The sequence below is a fragment of the Parus major genome, chromosome 8 (genome assembly GCF_001522545.3).
Source record: "Parus major isolate Abel chromosome 8, Parus_major1.1, whole genome shotgun sequence".
Taxonomy (NCBI): domain Eukaryota; kingdom Metazoa; phylum Chordata; class Aves; order Passeriformes; family Paridae; genus Parus; species Parus major.
The window spans coordinates 20479535-20495454 of NC_031777.1; the positions used below are offsets into that span (position 1 = coordinate 20479535).

The following is a 15920-nucleotide window of genomic DNA, read 5'->3' on the forward strand; positions in this document are numbered from 1 at the left end:
TTGACTTCCTGCTGTCCGTCCTGTTGGTGTCACTCTTAGGAGTTTGTTTGTAGTCCAGTTGTTCAGATCTCTTAATTTCTGCATCCCAGTGCTAGAGCTGTTCCACTCTTCTGGTGTTGACAAGATACCTGTGTACTTTTCTCTTGTTCTAAAACCCTTCAAAGTTCTTTAGAGTCCCTTAAAATCAGTTCTGTGCAGGACTCTGCTTGATGTGGAATTAAAACCTTGCAAAAGAAGAGGTGGGGAACCACTGAACAGAGCTTGGAGAGTGCTCCTTTCTAGCCCATCCTGGACAAAGTGGCAGTATCCACGTTCTGCTGTTTTTCTTTTTTCCAAGCTAGCTGGGAATTTGCACAGGTTTTTTCTGGGACAGCAGTATAACTGTGGCTTATGCAATGTAGAGAGCTGAGATTTTGAGATCTTGTGTATGGAATGAAATACTTCTTCTGGTTTACCATTGGCAGGTTGGGGAATGTATACTTCGGTTGAAAAGAGATCCATCCTCTCCAGTACCAGTTATTCTGTATGCAAGAAAAGATACAGCAGGCTGATGTATAGTAGTACATTTCTTAAAAAGAGTAACTCTAATCCTAATTACTAAGAATTAGCTACTCATAATTCTTGAAACATGTATCTTTATCCCTTTGATTACTTAGTAGCTAATAATGATTTGTATGCCAGTCATCCATGTTTTCTCATTTCATAAACCTCTGTTAGAAGTTCTTTGCGATTCCATTCATATTATACATTTGTCTAAAAGCTCAGTACTCTGAGGAGAGGAGGTACAATATCAGAAACTATATCAGAAAGGAAGTTCCTGCTTTTCCTCCTGATTATTTTAGCACTGTGACGAAGAGGGAAAGTGGATGACTCTTTGGAGGAGTGAGAAAAGGTGTGAAATGAAATTTCTAGTGAAAATGAGTCTCTTCCAGAGTAATTGTTCATCTTGTTCCAAGCTAGAGCCTTGTTTTGCTTTGCATCCTCTCTTTTGAGGACAGTCAAGGAGCAATGTAGAGTCATATAATAACTTAAAAGATTCTAGGAAACTAGAAGGTGAACATGGCCTGCGACGTGTGCTTGATGCTGGAAGTCCAATCAGGTTGCTTCAGTAAACATTGACAGCAACTATTCCTGTTTAGTCATGGAGAGTGTTGCTCTGTAGTGCTACATGTACTGGAATAACACAAGTAGTGAGAAAATGCACTTGGCTTGCATCAGCTCCCTGAAGAGCTCCAGCCACTTGTTTTATCAGGCTTGTGCGTGTATTGGTCTACAAGCCTGGCTGTGTCAGTACTGCTGAAATAGAGCAAAGTCTTTAATCTGGTACCTTTCTGAACAAAATGATGTAGCTGCTGCCCTTTGGTACTAGCAAGATCTGTGGGCTGAATATTGATGTGCACCTCTACCCAAGTGATGCGTATCCGTGATTGTTCCCGCTCCTTTGAATGCTGTCAGAAATGGAGGCGAGATGTACAGCTGTGCTTGATAAAATAGAATCAGTTGTGTCAGTTGGATATATCTGAAAAAAATTAGCCCCCCTCCCTCCATCAGTATAGACAAGGTAAGTCTTTGACTCTGCACAGGTTTTGCTGATCAATATAGGAAGCACTGTAGGAATTACCTTGTTAAAGTAAACATGTAGCAAGTAAAACATAGGCAGGGACCTTACGGGCATCTGAAGTAAAATTCCTGGTCAAATCTTGAGTTGCCCAGGTTGGGCCATGAATTTTCCCCTTTACCACAGGCTCCTCAAAGAGGATAGAGCACATAAGCAATGTTCCTAAATTTTTATAAGTGGGAGTAGTGGTGTCATTTCTCCCCAGAAATCCTTGTAACTTATTCATCAAACTTAGTCATACCTGGCACTTGTAGGTAAGAGAGATTGTTCAGAATTCTCAAGAAATGTTTTGCCTTATATTGAGAGGTTTGTTTGCTTTGTGCCCAGAACTCTCAAATTTCCATGTCTGACCTGCTTCAAGAACTGACTATCAAAATAACTGATAATGTTCTAAGAGACAATACCAAGAAACCACATGTTTTTCAGCCCCCTTTTTTTCCCCCCCCAGAAAAAGCTGTGGATGGTTAGGCAAAGACATGCATATATTTCAGTAGTCCAGCTTTGGCTAAAGAAAACCTGGGCTGTTGATGGTTTTTTGGATGGTGCCAAGGGCTCATCTGCCTTCCATCTCAAAGGGATCTGCAACTAAAAAGGTCATCAGAATGCTGATACTCAATGCATCTCTGGTTATCCTGGGTCTTAGTTAAGCCAAACATGAAATGTCATCTCCTTCAGCTCTAGAAATACTCATGTGACTCGCTATGGCAAAGGGCTTGGCACATATTTGCCCAGTGGTGCCAGAAGAAAAGACATGTTTGTGCAGTAGTTTTGTATTCTTCCTAAATTCCTTAGAGTGCAAGGATGCTGTGTTGGATGGCCTAGAAACTCCAAGCCTGTTAGTTGGCATTCTTGCTGTAGTAGGCAGGAGCAGAGTTTGTTCTCAGCCACATGCTTCGGGTTTCTTGAGTGCGGCCTTTTGAGCCCTTCTGAAGCATGTGGGACTCCTGTTTACAATCATGCCTTGGTTCTCCAAGGTCTAACTAGCCCTTCATGTGAGTCATGCATTTTGTTGTCTTTTGTGTTTTGTAGAGATTGAAGACTGAAGCAATTGCTGAGCTGAGAGCTCCCTTGTGACACAGAATTGCATTTTTCATAGAGAGAAACTGGCACTTGAAATCATAAGGGATAGATTTTGTTTTTATTTTAATTGTTCTGTCCTTGTGCCCAACTCTGTGTTACACTTTAGGGGAACCATGATATTCTTTAGATATCCACAGAGTTCTTCAATAAATTAATGTAGAATTTGGAAAACAAACTGACTTGGTTGTTTATTATCAAAGCAGAAGATGCCTCAGCACTAACTCCGTCTGCATAGCTAAGACCAGTGTAGCTCAGATGTGTTCAAATGCTTCTTCATCTTCTTAAATAAGTTTTCTCATTGATTTGCAGAATATCAGCTTTGTTCTTTATTATACAATATACTGTTTCTGTGAACTAGATATTCACCAAAGGTAACATTAGACACTGAGCAAATAATTGTTTCCTGTCACACTGCATTAGTAACTGGGAAGAAAGTGTTTCCTAATTTGTATTTGTGCAGAACTAAATATAGCTCTAGTGAAGCTTAACTTCAGCTCCAGCCATTCAAGTCCCTAAGAAATTGAGTACTGTGTTTGTCAGTCACTGGAAAAATGACTTTGTGCGTGTGTGCTCCTTGCCCTCCCAGTTTTATAATCTTAGGGACTTGAATGTGAGGCTGTCCAAACTCTGAGAAAATCCTGATAGTCCTGGGTTATTGCTGTCTGCAGGAACTACATCAGATTTTTTTTTTCTATTAGGAGCTTGAGGATATAAAGCCCTGACTGCATTCCCCATTCCATATTTAGCAAGGACAAGGTTAAATTGTCCTGAAGTTATGTTTTCCAGCAAAAACTGCTCTTACTTTTTATCTAAAATCTGGAATTTTTTAGCTGTTCTACTCTAGTTGTTCTGTGGATCTGGTAGCCTGATGCACAAGATCTTAAAAGAAGCACCATTCACAAAGTATTCAGATTGGGACGTACTAGTGACATCATGCTGGTAAGAAAAATCTGATGTTACAGGAAGGTTGTTGAATAGATTGTGTCTCCTCCCTTGGAATCTTACTAGCTTGTGTCTCTGCCTTGGTATTGAGTCTGGCAGCTGTGGGATAACAACCTTCGTGCTACATTTGCACTGAAAAGGCAGCACTGCTTCCTGAGATGATGGAAATGCCAAATGCTGCATTTCAGGGCTTGAGCCTTTCAGCTGGCATCTGTGAGGAGAATGCTTCAGGTTCATCTCTTCCAGTGAGGTGAAGTGTGAGCCCAGGCTCAAAATAGTTCCATTCTTTTTTTTGTTTTAATTTGAATTCATCAAGATAAGCTCATCCTCCCTGGCTGTCTCTGCTGGACGCTGAGCGGGAGGAGTCTGTTCGAAAGGTCTGAGGGATCTTCCATCCAGGGCTTGTAGAGAACAAGACAGTATCATTCATCTGTGTCACTTCAGTCTTAAGTGTACTACTAACATGTGCATTTTGTCCGTGCTCTGTCCAGTTCCATAAGTGTTGTGCCCAACTTTCCCATGGTATCGGTGATGCACGTAATTAGGAGGAGGTTGTTGCTGGTGGGGAGGAAGAGGAATTGGCTGTCATATTGGCTGTCTGTCTGCACCTGTACCTCTTACTACAGAGAGATCCTTTGAAGAAGTGATCTAAAGAAATCCAGAGAAAATTGCCAAGGTTTGTAACAGCTTTCCTCCTGGCACTCTGTGGTTTATTTATACTGTGGGATGTGACAGGCAATTCCTGGTGCCTCAGCTCTGTCTGAAGTGAGAGTGATCGCTGGAAACACGACTGATTGCATTTGCAGCTTTCTTCCCTCCATTGGGGAGAAGTTTTGAGTTTGAACTCTCCCCTCACTGAGATCTTTGAAGTTTGGCTCTTTAAAGTCATTCTCCATGCCAAAGACCTGTACTAGTGCAGTTGTCATCCTTCCCATTTGAGGAGGACTGGACCAGCCTCCCTTCAGAGGCTGTTAAAGCTGCTCGTTTCATCCGCCAGAGAGGTCAGCAGAGAAAGACATAAGTAAGTAATTATTCCCTTCCTCTCCTCCCGGTAGCTGAGTGAGCTCTGGAAGTTGAAACATCATTAAATCTCTGAGCAGTGTGGACAGTCTGCAAGCCAGCTATGGAGCCCTTGTCACATGGCAGAGGGAGGGCCGAGTAACAGGTGATATTTAGAAACTAATTAATATTTGTGACTAACAATGTGCTGTTAGTAAGAAAACAATTCTGTCTGCTTGTGAATATTTATGATGATGACTTTCAACACTGCTTGGATCATGCAATGCTTTTCCAGCTGCTGCACCTCCTCTTGTGTCACAGCATTTCACACCAGCATGAAAATATCCTCTGCTGTGTGGATCTGTCCCACAGGGCTGCAGCTGGCTGAGCAGTGCTGTGGAGTACACACTCCTAAAAGAATATTCAGTATTATATATATTCAGTATTATAGATATATCCAATTCAGTATTAGTGGAATGCTGGATCCCAAACATTTGAGGTGTTCTTTGCTGGTGGAGTAAGCCATACAAATTAGCTTGAGATTTCATCCCATTAAGAGCCAAACCATGCACAGAGGTAGTGCTATGTTTGAAGAGAAAGCAGGTGTTAAAGGTTGTTCTACCTCTTAATGTTGTGTGTGAGTGTTTTACAGTAGATCAAACTTGCCTAAATGTAATCTTCATAATGCTTTCATTTAAAAAGCTCCCTGTGGTTTGTATTTGTTGAACTGAAAGAGCAGAATCTACTTTGTAGCTTGGTGAGGCGGGGTGTTCCATTGAACATGTGTTCACACTGTCATTTGGGAAAGATAATAGGTTTTTAACCTCTGTCTGTGTTAGATTGAGGTATTTATGGAGCTGTGCCTAGGCAGGTAACCTTGTGATGCAGGTTTTTCACAATTTGCCATTTTCTTGTGATAAGTTGTGGCTCTTCTTGGCCCCTTGCAGTGCTTCTTGCAGCATCAGCCAGCATGGGAGCTCACCAAGAGATGAGGAATTTCTTGCTGTTGTTGATGCTGCATAGAAAGCTCATGGCTGCTGGTGTTTGTTCAGTAAACACTGTCTCCACACATTGAAAACTCAGCCTTGAAGAGTTCCAGAAAATATTCCCAGCTTGGCATATGGAAATTGGCAAAACCCATGGAAGGTTGTGCTCATGTTTTCAGCAGCAGACGTGTCCAGGTGCAGCTGGAGGTGCTGGGTTCTTGTTCAGGGTGCTGCAGGGGACGTGCAGCATGGCACTTACTCTTGGCAGCCTCCCCACTGCTCCTGATGCCTCAAGTTTAACTTGTGGGAGGGGGGAAGCTGTGTGTACTGCAGTGTGCTAAAATTCTGTTGGTATGGTCTCTCTTTCGTCACTCGAGGCCTCCAGCAGCCTAAATTAGCAGATGGAAACTGCAGCTTGCTGCACGGAGGAGGTTATCTCCAGTGAACTGCCATCACCACTTTCGTCACTGCTGATTAATTTTTTTTGTTAATGTTTAATCCTCAACAGCAAATACCTAATGTTTATATGCCCTTTCCCTGGATAAGCAGAACATCTCCTTTATAAAGTCAGTTAAGACATCAAAAACTGAATCAGTGTAAAAATTTAAATATAACTGTCAGACAAACAGATGCAAAGAAATTCAGAGCAGAAGTGATCACTTTGGTGTGCACAGGTCCTCTTGTGGTAGGGATTTCCAGGAATCTTCAATTGCTTATTAAACAGTGCTTAATCTGACTGAGAATATTTTCTAACCTCATCTTAATATTTTCAATGTAGAAGAGGTGGTTTGGAGTTTTTTTGGTGATTTGTTTTTGGGTTTTTTGTTGGTTTTTGTTGTTGGGGTGGTTTTTTTTGTGTGTATTTGTTTTTATTTTTTTCAGTGATATGTTTCCTTTTCCTTTTGTAGCAGTAGTGTCACTGTGGTGTAGCTGATAACAATTGACTTGAACTGCCCCTGTTACACAAATGCAAAAAGCCACTTAAGGTTTTGGGAAAAAGAAGTTTCTAGTGAAATACAGGAGTGTGTACCATGAATGACTGCAACTATGCATTAGAATTATAGCAAGTTCTATAGGGTTTCCAAGGAATAGGTTTGAAAGAATGCATTAAAAGCAGTATAACAATTAGCAGCAGAGACTGATATATTTAAATGAAGTCATTAATTTAAAGTGTTGGCTTAGAGAAATTTCAAGCATTTTTATGCCTTTAATAAAGGGTTGCTTTTTAAGTAGCTTAAGTATCCTTCTCTGTATGCAGTGTGTCCTGGGAATTAACAAACCACTTACTGCTGGATGGATTCCACTCGATGCAACTGCCATTCCTGAAGCAAAGACTGATGAAGAGAGTGGAAAGAGCCAGTACTGAAATGGTCATCCTGTTAGTCTGGGGGAAGGGAGAAAACAAATCTGTATAATCTCTGTTCTGTTTATTTAGTATACTGATCTGCGCCATGGGGCTCAAGGTGGATGTGTGTATGCCTAAAAGAGGGCCTTCTTCAAATTTCAGGGAGCCTGGCAGGAGGTGCCAGGGTGCTTGTCTAAAATTCTCTACTGAGGGATGGAGACCTACAGCGTGGGACAGCTGAAGGTGGAAGTTGGTGATTTGATACTGAGAGAGAAGTGCTGGGGTATAAAATCAGGACCCTCTGTGAAAGGGGGAAAAGCTTAAGACTTTATGTTCCATGTTCTAGACAATGGAGCTTGCAGGGGTAGAAGAAAGAAGGACAGTTTGGTCAGAGTTATGGAAAACGTACTGAGGAGCATTGTGCATAGATATTGGCAGGGTAAGACCTCCGGGTTTAGAACAGGAGCACGCTCAGAATAATTACAGCGAAGGCTGCCTGTGTGTGCCAGAAGTAAATATAGTAGCGTAAGCACTGCTACAGAGTCATTGAAGTCAATGCTGCATAACATAAATTGCATAATATATTTGTTTGTGAAGGTTATTAGAGCACAGTTTTAAATGGATCCGAGTCCTTGGAAAGGTGAGTGTATTCTGGTTCCCCGGGCAGAGGTTTCCAGTACATCCCAGTTTGATCTGGGGGCAGACTGCCAGCACGAGGGGGGAGGTTGCTGTTCCACTCCTGCCAGCTCCAGTGTTTGTCCGAGCAGCCCCTGAGCTGGTTCCACACAAAGTGCCAGGAGGAAAGGAACTGCTGTCTCCCCTCAGAAATGGATAAAATTGGGGGGAGTTTTGTTGTCCTGGTCAGCTGAGTTGGTGAGGGGATGAGAGGATCTCCAGGGGATGTGTGCCTGAGGGGGTAGGTGGAGGTATCTGAGCACAGGGGGCACTGGTAGCCAGGCTGTCCAAGCCTCATGTCCCACCTCAGAACTGGAGCAAACCCTCTCCCACCAGGGATATGATGGTCAATACATGATGCAGCAACCGTCAGACACCCAAATTTCAGGGCACTGTCACACTCTCCATAAGAGGACTGAAGCTGTTTACAAAATGTGTGCTTTGTAAATGATAAAGACTAAATAATGTATTCTGTGCATTTGCATAATTTTGAATCACTTATCCTTCTGAGGGCTGTAGTCATTTGGCTCATGTTAAAGTATGCTTAGTGGTGTAGTTGAAGCCATCAGCTGTGGGTTGAGTTGACACTGAAGATAGAAGGTATGTTTTTAGGGAGACCACGCATGTTCCCTGCCATGTCCCTGGCACCCCAGAGCAGTGCCCTGAGGGCTTAGAGGTCAGACAGGTAGGAGACACGGTCAGTGCTGTGAAAGGTCAGGGTGTCTTTCAGAAAGAGCTTGACAGCCAGAGCAGACGAAGTGGGATGTATCTCCATGGTGATGGCATGCCGGGTCATAACCTTGGAAGGCATTTGGAGAGAAGCTTCTGCTCTGCACTGCGTGGGATGGAGGGGGTTACCAGCTGAAAATGCTGGAGAAACACATCTTGGGGCAGTTGCAAGGTGACAGCGAGTCACAAGGATGGGATTGGGCAGATGTGGGGTGATACAGGAGACAGGTAGTAGCAAAGATGGGGAGTCACTGGTGAGCAAACTCCAAGAACTTGCTTGATTTGGGTGGGCAAATGAGCCCTGACAGGGAGGTTGTATAATTCATTTTTTATTGTCAGGGAAATAAACTTCAGGGAGAGGGAAAAGCTGTTTAAGCTGCTGGATCAATGTTGGCATGAAAACAAATGGATAAAAGCTGTTCAGGAATAAGTGTTAGGCTGAAAGTTTTTTAACTACTGGAGGAGCTCAGCTCTGTAGTTAGAATAGGATGTGTAGGCTGAGGAAGAGCATTGTCAGTATGTGGGGCTCTGTTGCTGTCATTGGGGCTCTTGGATGTGATACCTGTCGTGAAGGGCTAAGCTAATGATCTGTAAACATCTTTCCTGCTTGCATCTGGTGGTGGATTATCATGATTGTGTCATGTGCAAGGAGAAAAGGGAAAATTGTTCCTTGCTGTCATGGTTTTAGGTGTGCTGTATGGGAATATGTGCTGAACTGAACTGCTTCTTCCTCAAGGTGGAGAATTCATGTCATTAAGCAACATTTTAATCTTTGCTGTATCTTTAATCTGTGAATGTCTTTGCTGTTTTGGTCACTTACGACACGTATTCTTATGTTGTTTGTTTTTCCCCTAGGTATTTTTATGGCCTCTGTCACAGTGGTGTCTCAGTGTCTTCCAGGCATTTATGGATTTATTCTGAAAACGTTCCTGTGAGGTAAGGAAATATTATCACTTGGTTTTACAGACTGGGATCTGAGGCAGAGGGAGACAAAGGTTGCAGGAGTCTTGTAACATAGCCAGCAGTCAAACACTGATTGCCAACAAGTTCATTATTGCCCTAATCCCATACCCAGCTACCTATCTCTGGCTTTTTTTCATTCTTCCTCTTTTTACTTCTTTGTTTGTTTTTTCTTTTCCCTTCTCTGGTCTCAGTTTTAGTGACAGTCATCTGCAAGGAGCTGGGAGGACCTGTGGAAAATATGATTAGGGATACTGGTGTCCTTTTTTTAACATTGTTACTTATGAGTTGAGATTCCTTTCTAAAAATATCAGCAGATCTGTTTATGTCAAATTATTAGCATGTTTAGACTTCCACAGATAAGCTGCCCTGCCTTTTTGAGTCAGTAACTCCTTTATCCTACCTGTCTAGGCTTGTGGCTGTTGAATTCTTACCCTGCCTAAGCTAATGCCTTCCCAATCACCTAAAGCAATGCCAAGAATTTCATCATCCATGCAAAGGTCTGATTCATGTCAAGACAGGTGTAAAGTTTCTCAAGCACACTTATGTATAATTACTGTTTAACTTTATTTTTCAAAGATCTTTCCAAGCCAGCTAAAATGTGCAGCTTTGAGCTCCCAGATTCTGCCAGAAATTGGATTTCAGTACCTGATTAGTGATGCTGATCCCTTTCAAATGTATTGCAAAGTTTCTGTGACGTGTGTGCACTGAATTACAATTTGCATCATAAAATCAAATATAAAGAATAACAGCTTGAAAAATGTCTTTTTTTTTCTTCTCCTTTTAAGTAAGGAATTTTTAAATTAAGTCTCCCTTGAGCCCTTTTTTCCTGTTCAAGATGGTATTTAAGGTATGGCTTTTACTACTTAAAGTAGAGTTCTAGCAGTGTTGTAAGTTAGGAATACACCAGCAGGCTCTGAAAAATATTCTTACTGTATGTAAAATCATAAAAAATATTAAAAATATAACATAGCAAAAAAATATTTAATGTTATCTTTCTAATTTCACAATCTGTAAAATACATGTACTAGATCACATTTATGCTCTTTATTAGTGTGTATTATGTGTCCTTGTGTCCCCAAGAATAAGGCCCTAATGACTCATGAACTGTCTTAGAGTGTACTAAATAAGATTAAAGAGCTGGCCAGTGACCTTAACAGTCAATTAGGCTATATGTTACTCAGCCCAGTATTTGTTGAGTGTAGAAGAGTAGCAGAAATTCATTAGCTAAGATGCTGATGCTTGAATCAAGCAAGATTTCTCTAACATGAGAACTGGTGTTGCTGCTTAAGAGGAGCTAGAAGCACACATGGTAGGTATGTCTGTGTGTGTGTGTGTGTGTTTGAAAGTACTGCTGATGTGGTCCTGGGGCGGGGAAAAGCTGCTCCAGGGCTTCTGGGCTCAGAGCCTTGTGGAGGAGGTGCTGGCGGCACCTGGTGTGGGTTGGGCAGTGGCAGGTGCAGCTGGAGGTGGTGCTCAGGGTTTGGGATGTGCTGCCTGAGAGGTTATGAGGAGAAAACGCAATGGGAGGGCAGCTTTCAGAAACCTTGTTTCACAGCAGCAGCAGGGCAGGATGTGTTGGTGTGCTGTATGGCATGCTTGGTTTTCCCCAGAGGTGAGCCCGGGTTGGCGTGATTGCACTTGGGTGCAGGCAGGAGGGTGAGCAGGAAGGCTCCGGGCTGCTGTGCCCACTGAAGAGCAGAGTTTGAATACTGGATCCCCTGCTCCCTTAGCTCAGGAGGCAGGACATAAGCAGGTGCTGAGGATGCAGAGGTACAGACAGGTCAGATTCCCTGCTGCCCACCAGCTTCTTTACAGGCTCACCTGTCCCATGGAGCTGTCAGCATGAAGGCAGGCTGGCAGTGGGCAGCAGGGCTGAGTACATCCCGGTGACAGGCAGACATGGCGAGCTACAAACCTCGACAGTATCTGAATTATGGTAGCATCTGTCATGCTAAGTTCACATTTCTTAACTAATCATCTGCATTTTGTTTTGTATTGTGTCTAGAAACATCCTAGGGCAGTCTTGGTTTGGAGATGGGGAGTACCTGGGAGGGGACTACATGGTGACAGAACTGAACCAGGAGAAGTGGCATTACATGGGAGCTGAGGCAGCAGCTTGGTCATGCAGCTCCTCAGCAAAACAGCTGTCCTTGAGGGCTTCTTAGTTTTATAGCACTTATTTTCTGGTATGTGCAGTTATGAATGCTTTCAGCTGACCCTGGGAAAGTATTCTGTCATTCTTAAAGTAAACTCAGGTTTCAGGAGAGAAAAGATGACGGACTCAGTCAATAAAATATGTGGCTGAAAGTTCAGTTTGAGTGGCAAGCAGTAATGTCTTTTAAAGTAAATCAACTTTCTGGAACATAAATTGGGTGGAATCACCCTGTTCTAGGTCATGGTTTATCTGTAGGGTTTTCTTTTAAAATAATTTCCTTAATAATTATTTTTGGGGGGGGGATAGGGGAGCCTAGGAACAAAGTGGATGAATGGGAGAAAAAAGAAAAGGAAGCCTTTTCAATCACATCAGGATGAATCTAAAGCATCAAGGAATGATGTTACAGGAGAACCCCTGAAGATAAACTGTAACCTAGATTAGCGGAATACAGATTAAGTTTTCAGGAGTTTTGAGACAACACTGTGTCCTGGAGCAGTCTTTTGTCATTCATTTAAACAAAAATTGTTGTATGATTGCATTTTTAGGGATATACAAAAATACCTATCCATTTGAATGTTACAGTCATGAAGTTAAGAAATTTATCAAAGTGAATACTGCTTGAAAAGATTAAAAGAAAAACAAAGTTAAGATTTTTCATTAGAACTGGCTATTGCTAGGGAAATACTATATTTCTATGTGATCATGGTTTGGGGGATTTTATACAAGCAGCATTGCCATTGAAATTATAGTTGAAATTGGGACTTCTACACAGTTATGTTTTTTCATTCTGAATTTAAAGTGTAAAACTGTTGTCATTGGGTCACATTGTCCTCTTACAATACTTTCAACATTTTTATTCCTTAGTTTATTTACATTTTGGAAAATGTATTACGATACCATATTCTAATTGAAGGGTTGTTTTCTGTAATAGAGGTTACATATTTCTAAAAAATGTTGGCACAAGACTTCTGTGAGTCAAAGGGATTTAATTGTGTGTTAATGCCATATTGGCTGGAACATACTTATAATTATGTTACCCCTTTTCACTGTAATCCAGCGAATAGAGTTTTCTGGCTGTACTTAAATGACAGGCTCAAAAGGGCATTGGCAGAATTTGTTGGCGTAGTTCAGCCTTATTTATATATGACTATATATTTTTTGGACCCAAGAGTCTTTGCAAGTCCTTTTATCTCACAAATAAGTAGATTTCTTTAAAACACTAGAAGCCAAAGGCAACTACTGGCCATTTACCTGGCTTGACGTGATGAGTGTTGGAGAATACATGTGGAGATGGAAGGGTGGGGTTTAAAGCTCCAAATTTGCACTTGTAAAATTCCCTTCCACTTTGAAGGTGTTTGCTTTAGCTGTCTACAGGGATACATATTTTCAGAAGTTTATTTATGAAAAAGAGGCTCAGGAGATGCTGGAGATGTTACAAGATTTAAACATATTTGCAAAATTGAACATGAGCTTTAGCCCTCTGGTCTTTTTCATTTCCTTTTGTATTTTATGATGAGTATATTGGTAGGTGGCTTTTGTGTTGTCACTTCACCTGTTTAATTTAAATTTAGGTATCTGAGGGTTGTGCAATAAAAGTAGAATCTCCATAACTGGCAACATAACCTTGTCATCTTGCAGAGTCAGCATTTGCTCATGCTCTGGCGCAACGGCTTTGAATAGCTGCCACCCCATGTGTGTGTTTCCTAAACCCAAGACAAGTGCTGAACTCATTAAAAATACATGTTATATAAGTTAATGTGCATAAGGAGTTTTGGTGCTGAGATCTCCTTTGAGGCTACATTTAACTCTAATTAACTTGGTTTCGTTCTCTCTACTATCAGCACAGGCTTGGCTGAAACCAGGCAGTATTGGTTAAACTGGGTTTGAAGCAGAGCCCAGCGGGGTGATGGATTAAAACACACGGAGTTGTGGCTGTGCTGGGCTTCCCGGTGCCTGTGCCAGCTCCCGGGGCTGTGCTGGGCACGAGCACCAGCTGTGCCATTCCTGGGGCACAGAGCCACGGCAAGAGGATCCACATCCCATCGTACTCACGGGCAAAACTCGGGATTTCTAAAGAGGCCTGAAATAATGAGGTTTGTTGAGCTGTGACTGAACAATTGCATGACACCAAACTCCTCTGACTAAAATAGAGTCTGAATTTTTCCACTAGTGGAATAAGGAGCAGCAGCAGAGACTTAGCAGTATTTTACTGTTCTGACTGTTCTCTCTATTCATACCTTGTTTTTATTCATCATTAACTCGAGGATGAGATCCAGGGATTCTGCTAATTATGATCCGTTTTTCAGGGGAGGCAGGCAGCAAGACAGGGATTACTGATGGTGGCATTTGCAGTAGGGCCAAGTACTAGCAGTATATGGATTGGAAATATGGGGTGGGTTTTCTGTCCTGACAGTGTTGGAAATCAAGCTTTATATTATGTCCAGTAAAGCAGGTTTCACTGAAAGCTGATTATAGTATTTTGTGAGAGAAGGTTTTCAGTGTATCACTCTGGAAGAAAATACTCACAGATTCATATTCAAGGGTAGGCTGCTGTATTTTGTGTAACTGGAAGAATGCATGGATTTGTTGCATTTTCATCACAGCTAGCAAAAGAATATGATTTTTCCCCTTCTTTTGACTAGTACTAGGGCTTAAGTCTTGCAAAAGGATTTTCTAGGTAGAAATACTGGGTAAAATGATTTAAACACCAAGTGGGGTGGGAACCTCCACCCAGCAGCTTTTGAGTGTTCATCATTTCTTGAAAATTGGACCTTGTAAAAAACTTCAAGTTGGGTACACTAGAAATAGAGGCATTCAAATCATTAACTGCTTTTAAAAGTGACAGCCAGAATCTCCATTAACATTGCATCTTCTGCCTGGGGGATCACAGAACAGAGCCTTGACGTGTCTTTGAGGATGGAAATGATGCAGTTTAAGAAGTTACTGTGCTTGAGCTGAAACGTGGTAACAGCACACAACCATGTCTAGTTCATTTTGCTGAAAAACAAAATAGAAATCACAGAGGATGATCTAAAGCTGTCTGTTTTGCTTTGCATAGAAGCAGACTAGCAGTGATCCTGCAGTGTATTGCTATGTCTCAGCCATGAGGATGATAATTTCCAGCTGATGAAAGGTAGATTTTGGCTAGAACAGGTGGATGCATTAAAATCGTATGTGCTTCAGGATACCTGTCAGTGTTGATGGAGGAGTGGGACTTGCTGGTTTGGACCAGTGGTCATTCTAATTCAGTACCCCTGGCAGTGATCAGTGCTGAGTAACTTCAGCAATCAGCAGGAAATTGTGCATTTGATTATCAGATGTTTTATCTGCTGGGGAAGTGTTGGATTATTTTTCTTTTTTTTTTTAACTTAAAAAACTAAACCAGGTTGATTTAGTAATTGAAAAAGAGTCCCTTGTAAAATGCAGTTAGAATTTCTCTTTAAGTCTTCCTGCACAGGCAGGGAGTTTATTGACATTTCTTAGTGTTTTCCCTTCAGACACTCTAGGTTGAGGATTGGTCTAAACCATTTGAAGTCTTCAGTCTAGCTCAGACCAATCTTTGTAAATGTTTTTCTGTATCTCTAGAAGGCCATAGTCATAGTATGTGCATGATGTGGAGTTGGTTTCTTGCTAACATTACAGCTGGGGGAAAAAAAAAGGCTATCATGTAGCTATTGAGCTATTGTATTGCTTGAGTGTGTCTTCACATTAATTCAAATTAATTTAAACAAGGTGATAGGAGTAAAGTGCAGAGTAGAAAAAGGATAGATCAGAAAAAGGAGATAAGATAGGTGTATTCAAATAGGCAGAGCCTGATGAAATTTGCCCTAGGGTACATCAGCAACTAGCCAAGCAACCTTTGAACCATTTACAATTATCTTTTAGAAATTGGGAAGGCCAGGAGAGATCCTGAAGGACTGAAAAGGGCAATGGTATTACCTCAGTTTGAAAAAGGGAGATCCAGGGAATTACAGACTTACTAGTTAGTCTTGCTGCAGTGCTTAGAGAATTGGAATAAAAATTTTAATCAGTTTCTAGGAATCTGGAGGATAAGAAAATAAGGACTTGGGGATAGCAGTACCTGTGATGTTACCTTGTAACTTCAGTAATTTCTGATAAAACCTCGTGACATTTCTGTGGAATAAGGAAATATATGTATTTAATAATATGGTAAACAAAGAATTGTTTAAGGACCATGTTTGAAGTGTAGTTACCCATAATTTACTGTGAAAATCAGGGGAAAAGGAGGGAGATGGCACGAGGAATTGTGTGAATACACCCATGTTTGTCTTGGGCTGAGCTTTATTTGCTGTTCTCTTTACTGGTGTGGACAAGGGAATACTAACTAAATCTGCAAGTAAGTCCAGACTGAGAGGTGCTCAAGCACTGCGAAGCATAGTTCAGAGTTAAATGGCTATGGTAGATTGA

General features: G+C 41.6%; 1 protein-coding gene across 17 annotated transcripts in view; it reads left to right on the forward strand.

Moving 5' to 3' along the window:
* PTPRF (protein tyrosine phosphatase receptor type F) overlaps window positions 1–15920 on the forward strand; it is a 376909-nt gene that overhangs the window by 80651 nt on the left and 280338 nt on the right. For all 17 annotated transcript variants that reach the window (XM_019007641.2, XM_015636139.3, XM_015636143.3 and 14 more), the window contains exon 2: window positions 9230–9310. The gene's annotated coding sequence lies outside the window, so the exon portion shown is untranslated. The remainder of the gene's footprint in view (window positions 1–9229; window positions 9311–15920) is intronic.